Below are 10,562 nucleotides of genomic sequence, written 5' to 3' on the forward strand. Positions count from 1 at the left end.
CTCATGCATATAAATAGCATTTATCCAGCAATTGAATATAAATATCAGAGTCTGTCCTGAGGATACCACCTGTGGCATATTAGAATGGTTGAGAAGAACAAAGTGTATTTCTTATCTTTATGAAAATATAAGAAATTCCATTTCCTCCCATTGGCTAGGACACTGACCTACAGGACTCTCAACCCTTGTTTAATCTGTGCTTGGCTACCAGCCCCAGTTGCTCCATTGGTCCAGAAAACCAAAAGGATGTCCTGGCAAGCAATGAAAAAAAAAATGAAGAGGCATGAATAGACCTGGTTAGCTGAAAGACCAATTGATCAAGAAAAGATTCAGTGGTTTTGGTCAATCTCTGGTAATTCAGCATGACCAGATGAGTGAATTCCAGAATTCTAGAGATATTCCAGAAATATTTTATACAGGAATACAGTATAAGACTGACAAACTAGTTACTTTAGTACAGTAGAAATAAAATACTTCAAGCAATGAAATTAGCCAACTTATCTGCTTTATGATGTACAACCCTGGATTTGTTCGTTTACCCATTTGTATTATTCCAACTGATTCCTTATTTGTTGATTATCTTTAAGTTTGACTCTTTCTGGCTCTCTATCTAGTCTCTAGATATGTGCTCTGGTTTGGAAATTGTGCCAATGGTCTTTAACCTTGTCCTGTTTATTGTTAACTGCTAGGTCGCTGACTTTTCGCATTAATAACTCTCCAGTGAAAGTAGTCTCCTCGGAGTCTTGTAAGTGGCATGAAATCAAGATATTGCTGAGATACAAATTACAAAGACAACTCTGACAGAAATTTAAAAAAAAAAAAAAAAAAAATGAAAGATTTAAAAGTACAATGTTTACGATCACACCTGTCTAAGTTAAGGATTAAACACTCAAAATCGTCCAGCGTAGCGTGAAGTTCCTCTGAGGTTCAGTTTCAGAGTGTTATTATGAACTGTGAAGATGGATTCGCGTTACTGTTAAACAAATATTTTTTAATCTTTTGCTGACACTCGGGACACAATAGTGTGACGAATGATAGTCCTGAAACTCAGACAGAGATAAACAGCATTCCTGAGCTAGATGAAAAGCTGCTCTTAATTAAGTGATCCCGGAAAAAGCCGTTAGCAAATTACAATAAAATAGAATGACTTTTCACTTGGCTTCACAGGCCTTTATTTGTTTTTTTCCCCTCTGCAGATGGCTCCTGGAAGTCCAGCATATGAGAGAAAAACATGTTGAAAAGAAAAAAAATAACTGCAAATAAATGACTGATCCTGAAAAGAACATCCAGTGGCAGAGCTGGAATTTCGTTTCACAGGAAAGATCTGGTCCTGAGTTGCTGACAGGAATTATTTCTCAGAGACATCAATGCATTTAAAATGACAAGGGTTTCCAGCACCACAACCTGGGAGGGGAACAAAAGACATCATTTACATCATTACCACATTTGCCTTCCTGTCTTCATGTTTAAGTACCTACACTCATATTGACCTTGACAGTATTGATTATCTAAAAAAGTTATCAAATTATCTCTATTGTCAAGCAAATCGGGAAAGAGTCCTTCATACATATTTTCTTAAAGCTTGTTAGATTGTTGAGACAGGATTTCAGTGTGTGTTCAATATTTTTTTTAAAGACAACCCCTCATAAAAGTATCCACAACGGACGCTTCAGGTTAAGATCCTTCGCTGCGGTCACAACCTCCTCCTTGGATATATTTCTTCCTGAATGTCCTGGATGTCCTCCGCCCAGCCTCAGCAAACTTTTCCCTAGAGTCATGCTGTAACACGCACTCGTCTAGTATAGTTATAGTCTCCACCAACCATTATTTAAGGTCTTTTTCATTCCATCTTTATTTCCCTGGGCTGGAGCTGTAGGGAATCGCGGATTCTTAATTTTCAGAGCTACTGCACCCAGATGAGCTCTTAGACAACAGGAGAATGGATAACAGATTTTTCTCTGGCAAACGTTCGCAGCATCACACTGAACTGAGTTTTGAGCAACTGCATGAAATATAATGACAACAATTATTATACATTGCACTTGTGCATGCTCTTTTGAATCTTCTCTCTGTGAGAAGTGTGTGTTTTAGGCATCGTTGTTTTTAAATCTATCGTCGGAATTAAAATTCTGCCAAATTGTCCACACTAAACAAACCTTTATATTACATCACATAGTTCCATCAGACATTCTATCCCCACTGAATAAAGTACAACCTTTATTCAGACTTGTTGACTGCATAGGTTATTTATTTTAGTAATTACTCAGACATCTAATTTTAAAAGCTTGGATGTTTCCCAAACCACATACCACCATAGCATATGCTCCCCAAGCACTAAATAAAATTGACTTGACATTTGCTATGTGCTGAAAACATATTTTTATTACCACAATAATTGACTAACTCTTTCACTGTGGCTTAAACCACAAAGCAGTTGCTGAATGTTTGAATCTGATTGGTCAGAAAGAGCTCATGGTATTTTCAGTCGTTTGAATTACTGGTTTAATATTAATACACACATTCTAATACATGATCGTTGCTATGGTAAGCGCGTACACGAGGGTTTGCATGGCGGAAACGCTACGTCAAAGGTTTAGAGAAAGTCGCTTTTTTAGTGAGGAGATGGACTTTAAATTACTAGCATGAAATGTAACGAACATGGTGTATAATATGATGTTCTTTAATAAATAAAAATGTAGTTATTTGCTTTAAAGAATAAAACACTGTGATTTGAAAAGTAAACTACTTTAACGGCAGTGGTAACACTAGCTAAGTATCATTTTGGGTCCTACCTTAAATATTGTTAGAGATTAAAGTAATCTCAATCAATAGATGCTTAGAAGGGAATAAACTTTACAAGCACAAAAAAAAAAACCTTGCCTTAAAAAAAGTGCATACCTAAGCAAACATCCTCCAAATCTATTGGTTTTAGTGTCAGGAATTAACTATTTACTACATTACTGCAATTTGGGACAAGACACACGAGTCGAATAAAATAAAGTTGAGTCCTGACTCAAGGATATTATTTTCCCCCTAGATTTGCCTCCTCACTGCTTAGTTACATTCCCAATCCAGCTACTAATTATATACGTGTGTGTGTGTGGCATGTGGAAGGCTAAAACGGTTACGACATTAATAATATTAGCTTTGGCAGCTGTATGAATGCATGTCCTTGCTGTCACAGGAAGAGGAAGTGCTTACGCCAATCAGGGATTTGTCAAGACCTTGAATCTGAACATTGAATAGAAACAATGAGAGTCAAAATCTCATCGCTAGATATTAACCATATCCTACCATGCTGCCCTACTACACACCACCCAAATAGAATAAACACAATAGCATTACTCGGTCAGATATCAGACACAATCACCAGTTTAGGCCACACCCACTACAGATGTCTACTACTGTGTTACATGGCTAAGTCACAATTTTTTTCCTTGCACCAAATTATATCTTCACTTATTGCTGTATTGTACAGGTTCACATGCCGTCCGATATATAATCATGTCTGGTTTAATCTAATCAGTTACTGACAAAAGAGAAATCCAGGCAGCAGCTTTATATCATTTTATATGAATACCGTCATTCTATTAAAACATTTATAGACAAAGTTCAGACAAAGTACACATGGATCATTTGTACATTAATGGGATGTTTCAGCTTCCCAAGGGCAAGTAAGTGATACTGTATGTGTTGGGCCACCTGGCCAATTAGCAACTCAGCTGGCACCGCAGATTTCACTCTTCCTCCTACCTCTTTAATGCTGACATCACTACATTATTCACCTGTGTAAAAATAAAATGCACCTGTTCCTGTAAACATTCTTAGATTAAAACACACTGCCAGCTTCCCATATCTGATACTTGGACTTTTATTGGCGTTTTGGGACGGAGTCCCCGGTAAGTCTAAGGTAAAAGGTTTGGGCTTTGAAGTTACACCGTAACAGTAAACATGTGTTTATAAATGTTAGTTTCAGACAAAAACAAAAAGTGAATTAATACAAATTTTATTTCAAAACTCTATATCACAAGCATAACAGTATTATGTGTGTTGCTCTTTTAGCAGGCTACCACATCCCTACATATTACAGCACCATTGGAGCAGTAAGGGTTAAGGACCTTGCTCATGGGCCCAACAGTGGCAGCTTGGCAGTGCTGGGGCTTGAACCCTGATCCTCCGGTCAACAACCCAGAGCCTTAACCACTTGAGCCACCACTGCAAATATAGATATAGATTTGGCACAGGTTTTACGCCAGATGCCCTTCCTGACGCAATCCTCCTACTTTATCCAGGCTTTACAGTCACCAAGAGTTAGCGCTTCAGTGCTTGGTTAGCTCCATGCCTGAAAAAAAAGAAACCCAGACATGACAATAATAGCACAGGTTTCTGCCACCTGACCACCAGGAGGTAGCATAGCAGTATTACATATAAAAAGTCGCTAAATTAAATTTTACACACAGAAACCACACCTCCAAGAATTCTTGGTTAGAAACAAGTGTGTGTTGACAGGGAAATGCTGTGTGTTTGCCGATAAAGAATCCCAGACTGTACAAGAAATATTGCTACAATGACAGGAAGAGACAATCCTGCTAACACAATGGCCTTCATGGCAATCTTTGAGTTCATGTTAGTACAGTGTGTGTGTGGCACAGTTTCAAAATAAGTTTGAGCCAGCAACTGACACATAGTGTTACAAGATTCAGGATTCACATAACCCCAAACACGCATCCAAGAACCGTTTCTATTCCATAAGTCATGAAACATGAACGCATCGTTTTCCTTTGATGCTGAGATGAAGAGTTTGTGCTGTCCCAAAATGTTTTCCAAGTGTATTTAAGCAACTTGACAATGATTACAATTTCTGTTTGTATTCGAAGTCTGGCTTTGAAGGCTAATTCTTACAAAATAAGTCTTTCTAAATATGCAGGTGTTGTAAAAATAGAGCAGACAATAAAAATGTTTTAAAGTTAAGTGCGTGTTACATTGACATTTTGGTGGTTTTTACCCTTCAATAAACACCCACGGGTCAGTCTGGTGTGGCCTATATGGCACTTGTGTACACCACAGCTACCGCATTTAATGTGGTAGATGCAAATTTTACCAACAATGCAGTTCATTTCAAATAACTGATCTTTCAGCATTCTTTCTATTCTGGCTTGAGGTCTGATGGAAGGATTGTGCATGCTCTGATTCCGACCAATGAAAAAATAATAAATAAATGCCACTATTTTCCCCCGAATACAGCAGAAAACCATGCTTTAACAGTTCATTTTATTAATAAATTTCATACTTTGTCTCTGTTAATGGTTTTATAATGTAGATCATGAAGTACTATTTCTTGAAATATAGTAATAAAATTATTAATGAATCTCCATTTTGAATTCTTTTATTATTAGAATCAGATTGTGTAGCTTCATTAATCACTGTTTATGTACTTGGTATAGAAACCATAATGTATTAGAAGGATGACTTAGGGAACCAAAATTCCAGCTAGATTTGTCGTCAAGACTGCTATCGAAGACACACTCATGTGGGAAGGTTTTCCAGTAGATTCTGGACCATGATTATGGAGGATTTGTCCATCCATGATCATTAGTTCTAATGTTGGATGACATTGAGTGCTCCAATTTGTCTCAAAGGTGTTCAGTGGGGTTGAGATCAGGGTTCTGTACAGGGTACTCATTTACATTTACAGCATTTGGCACATGCTCACACAATCCAGAGTGACTTACATTTATCTACTTTATATAACTAAGCAGTCCAGGGTTAAGGGCCATGCTCAGGGGCCTAGCAGTGGCAGTTTGGTGGTCCTGTGATTTGACTGAGCTATCACATCCTCAATCAATGCTCAAGTTCTTCAAGTCCAACAAAGGCAAACATGTCTACATGGAGGTGGTAAGTCATGGAACAGTATTTTGGCCCTGTTAGTTCCAGTGAAGGTTAATGCTAAAAAAGCATTTCAGAACATTCTGCCTTCCTAACAGGTGGATGGAAGCCCATATAAGGGTGTGATCATCGGGTGTCCACATACTTTTAGTCATAAAGTGCATCAGCCAACATTGAAATTCAGTACTGAATAGAGCTTTGTTTGCCCCCAACTGCAATTCTGCAAGAAGAGCGTGTGAGCATATATTGGGCTTTGAAAACTTTTAAACCAATTTGGTTTAGCATATGTGATGTTCTCCAGAAGCCATGATTTCTTCAGCAGCTTTGCTTCAATAAAATGTTCCACACACACACACACACACACACACACACACACACACACACACACACACACACACACACACACACACACACACACACACACACACACACACACACACACACACACACACCAGCTGGAAGAACTGGCATGGTTTTTGCATTTGCAATTACAACATTCACTGTTTAATATTTAATTAAAAAAAAAAGAGCAATCAAAGATGTTCCTGTCACCAAATGGCAAATGAGCCACAGTTCCAGTAACTCCACTTCAACTACATGATTAAAATTTGCCACCTGAACAAATTTAGAAGGATAGCAATGAAACCCTGTCTTTTTGCTCATTGTTTGTCACTTATTACGGTGAAATCTCAATGCATTATTGTACCACTAAAATGAATACTCTTTTCAGTGGAAAGTCTTTTCGTTTTTTTTTTCCCCTTTTACAACCAAAAATCTCAATTTCCACAGCTGAAAAAAAATCAGTTCATACCAACAACAGATGTCTGACTATGTTTATTTTCTCAGGCTCTCACCATTTCCCTCTGGTGGAATTAAAATCAAAACCATTACTCCTAACCATCCTCAAAAATACACACAAATTTGGTGCAAAGCACCATCGAACGATCGATTTTGATTTTGGTAAACGATCCATGCACAATACTAATTTAAACCCAAGGTCTCATATCTAATGTACATCTCTCTTCATATATGATTTAGGCTGTAGTTCTTGCAGTAGTCAAAGTTTACTCATTAAAAAAATAAATCAATAAAAACCCACTCCTATTATCTCCTGAAACACTCAAGGCTAAGCTGCAACTCCGACACTTTGTTTAAGCTTGTATTCATCATTAATAAAACAGTTATATTTAGGTAAAACAGTTGTGTGGAGAGACCTTTAGAAGAAGACAGAACAGACAACGAAATCTGCGACAGGATTTATGTCTAGAGTAAAAAAATCCTCTCAGCCACACCAATCAATTGAAGCTAGGATTAACGTTAGCATGGAGTTTTACAGATAATCCTTAGCTGCTATAATATAATCCCTCTGTTTATGAACTTTGTTTCCAGTTAAAATGATGAATCTTATCACTTACATCTAAGGATTAACACCTTTTTGAAGTATCATTGTTTTTTTATTTACCTCAAAACTTTTTTGAAAAAGTTAGCATAGTAGCCCTGACATTGTTTACAATTAAGATGCTTGCTAGAATCAAGGCAATAAACATCAAAAAACAGAAAAATATTTACTAAACACGTTTTTATCCACAATTTACACCAAACACAAGGACATTTTTTTAAAACTCCAAACAGGAGCCATGTTGCTTTTGTTCCATGTCAATAATCACAAAGATATTTTGTTGTTTGAGGTGTTTATTTGTCCTTCTCCTCCTCTGTCAAAGCTCCATCACATCCCCTAAACGAAGAGACGTTTGTTTTGGTGGAGCGAGGTTTATTGTTTTTTCGAAATCCCTGAGTGTGTAATGTTCCAGGAGATTAGCATTTAGCCTGAGTTATGATCTGTACAAGAACTGGAATGTTCCAGAAGCTCAAAAAGCCTAACGCAGAGCCGCTTTATCAATCAGCAGAGACAAGATATATATCAGTCAGCACTGATTCAGATATTAAAGCCTTTATGGTATATAAAAACCACACACACACACTTTGTGCCACACAAAGAGCTTATATGTTCACTTTATCTCACACACCTTATATTATAAACAGGCTTTTGCAGCAAAAAACTTCAAACATACAACTGAAGCGCTTATATTAAGCGTGCACACTTTTTTGTTAAAAGTAAATGAATATATAAATAAAAAAAGGCAGAAAAAATTATCCTAATGGTTTCCAGTAGACATTTTTCCATCAGGAACGGCAAACAATTGGAAAGAACAGTGCTTAGACAGCAGCAGCCGATTGTTTAAATAAATAAATAAATAAATAAATAAATAAATAAATAAACAAAAATATATAAACTGTTTTAATTTTAGCAAAACTCACTCTTTTGTGCTGTTATTTAATATCATATACTCTATAACTCACTTTAGCGTCTGTTGTTAATTTGTCAGCTTAGAGTAGGATGGATCCTGAACTAGCTGCTGTAATTTTTGGTGTTTAACATACCACCACTAGTATTTGCTAAATAGCTACTACTACTGATTGCTATATGAGCTAGATGGTTGAGCTAAAAGGTTAGCTAAGCAAGATAGAAGCAAGTACAATGTTAGCCAATCAAGATACTCAATCTACAGTACAAGGTGCAGCTACAAGGTTAGTTAAAAAAAAACTAAATAAGATACAATGGCTAAAATAATTTTGATCTGTAAACATACTCTTTGGTTTAGTCTTACCCAACACTTGAAGTGTCAGTTAAACCAACAACTTTCTAAATTGTATTTTTAAGTATCATGGTTAGTTAGCATCCCAAAAGTTGTCTAGCATAGGTGAACTAGCTAATAGCATGATTTTGCTAAATTGAAAAAATCTTTGATGTCTCAGAAAATTTCAGGATCTGTTAACCAATTAACGTCATCTAAACACCATCTTACCAACCTTCCAAGCTTAAACACAAGGCATACATTTACTAACTAAATTATATTTTAAAGAAATGTAAACACAATCTGGTTAGCTATCATCCAAGTAAAAAGCTAGGATAGGTTAACTAGCTAATAGCATAAAAATAATTCAGTTCATTCTCAAAAAAAGTAGTTAATGTTGTAGAAAACTGGATGAATTACAATTAATTAAATCTAAACAAGACGCTTATAAGCTTAGCCATAAGAAATCAGTACTATCTAAATATCTAAACAGATATCAGCATCCTAGCAACTAAATAAAGAAGCTAAATAATATTTTATTTCAAAAGTGTTTGTTGTTGTTGTTTGTATTATACAAAGAATTGCCATTTGATTAACTAGCATCTAGGCTTTAAGATATCATAGGTTAACTAGGTAATAGCATAAATAAATTAATGATTTAGCTAAATTGAAATAAAATTTTGCCCATTTCTGAAACATCTCAAAAAGTCTGTAAAGTTTTGGAAAATTTTAGAAGCAGATGCAACAAATGGCATAAAAAACCCAACAACCCTCCAAGCTTGAGGAGATTCCAAGCCATTAGGCATGAGGCCTTAAGCATAACTTCCAAACAGATAAATGAGCATCATAACAAAATGAGAAAAAATTATAATCCATACCTACAACATTTAAAAAAATCTGTAAGTCTTACCTTCTAACAAGAAATATTAGCATCCCATCTGCACACTGATCAGTCCTTGTTCTACCAAATCTAGTTCACTCCATTTCTCTTCAGTCAAACAATGTGACCGGAGGCCATGTTTGATCACCTGATTAAATCCTGCTCTGTGATTCGTACAACACAGAAAATTGTTGATGCAATTCTTCCAAGAAGAATGGAGTGATTTCCCATTTCCATAAGGAAGCATTCAGGGCTTTGGTTGCTAGTGATGTTAGTTTAAAACTTTGTGTATAATAGCCACTGGCCAAAAAAACGTTATTATTGTTTAGATAAGACATCTAGATATCCGTCTTCAGGATTTATGAAGAAAAGTTCTCACAGCAGCTTTATCTCTGAAAGTCTCTCTCTCTCTCTCTCTCTCTCTCTCTCTCTCTCTCTCTCACACACACACACACACACACACACACACACACACACACACACACACACACACACACACACACACACACACACACATATATAATACAGATTATATTGAGTATGATGTATTAGTGAAGGGGTCAAAGGTCAACTGTGTTGTGACAAATAGCCCAATGAACTTAACTATCTCTCACTCGTTACACACACACACACCAAACCTGAACATACATACATACATAGAAGTCTGTACATACACACCTTTAAACAAGCTTAGCATGAGACTATACACACCTCAGAGCTAAGAGACAGATAGATGCCTGGCTTCAATCTGTCCCATATGCACACACACCAAGATACACACACACATTCAGGCACAGAATACAGTCTACTAGAAGTGACTATATACACACACATACAAAAGAACATCATCAAATCAACAAATCAGGAGAACAAAGGCAGATTATTTAGACCAGACAATTATGAGGTTTACTGGTGTGTGTGTGTGTGTGTGTGTGTGTGTGTGTGTGTGTGTGTGTGTGTGTGTGTGTGTGTGTGTGTGTTTCTCAGTCTCTCTTATGCCTGATAGGAAATACTCAGTGTGACAAGTCACGTCTGGCTTCAATCCCACACATGCACATACAGAGAGAAAAAGAGAGCTGTGTGTGTGTGTGTGTGTGTGTGTGTGTGTGTGTGTGTGTGTGTGTGTGTGTTTGACTAAAGACAAGTAACTAAAGACAAGG

General features: G+C 36.6%; 1 long non-coding RNA gene across 1 annotated transcript; it reads right to left on the reverse strand.

Annotated features, from left to right (window-relative positions):
• Positions 1 to 3,990: 3,990 nt before the first annotated feature.
• Positions 3,991 to 9,805, reverse strand: LOC125138618. The gene is made up of 2 exons (XR_007137866.1): positions 9,433 to 9,805; positions 3,991 to 4,342 (listed from the first exon to the last, which is right to left on the reverse strand). It is a non-coding gene; the product is annotated as an uncharacterized LOC125138618 (long non-coding RNA).
• Positions 9,806 to 10,562: the final 757 nt, after the last annotated feature.

Source organism: Tachysurus fulvidraco, chromosome 15 (genome assembly GCF_022655615.1).
Source record: "Tachysurus fulvidraco isolate hzauxx_2018 chromosome 15, HZAU_PFXX_2.0, whole genome shotgun sequence".
Taxonomy (NCBI): Eukaryota; Metazoa; Chordata; class Actinopteri; order Siluriformes; family Bagridae; genus Tachysurus; species Tachysurus fulvidraco.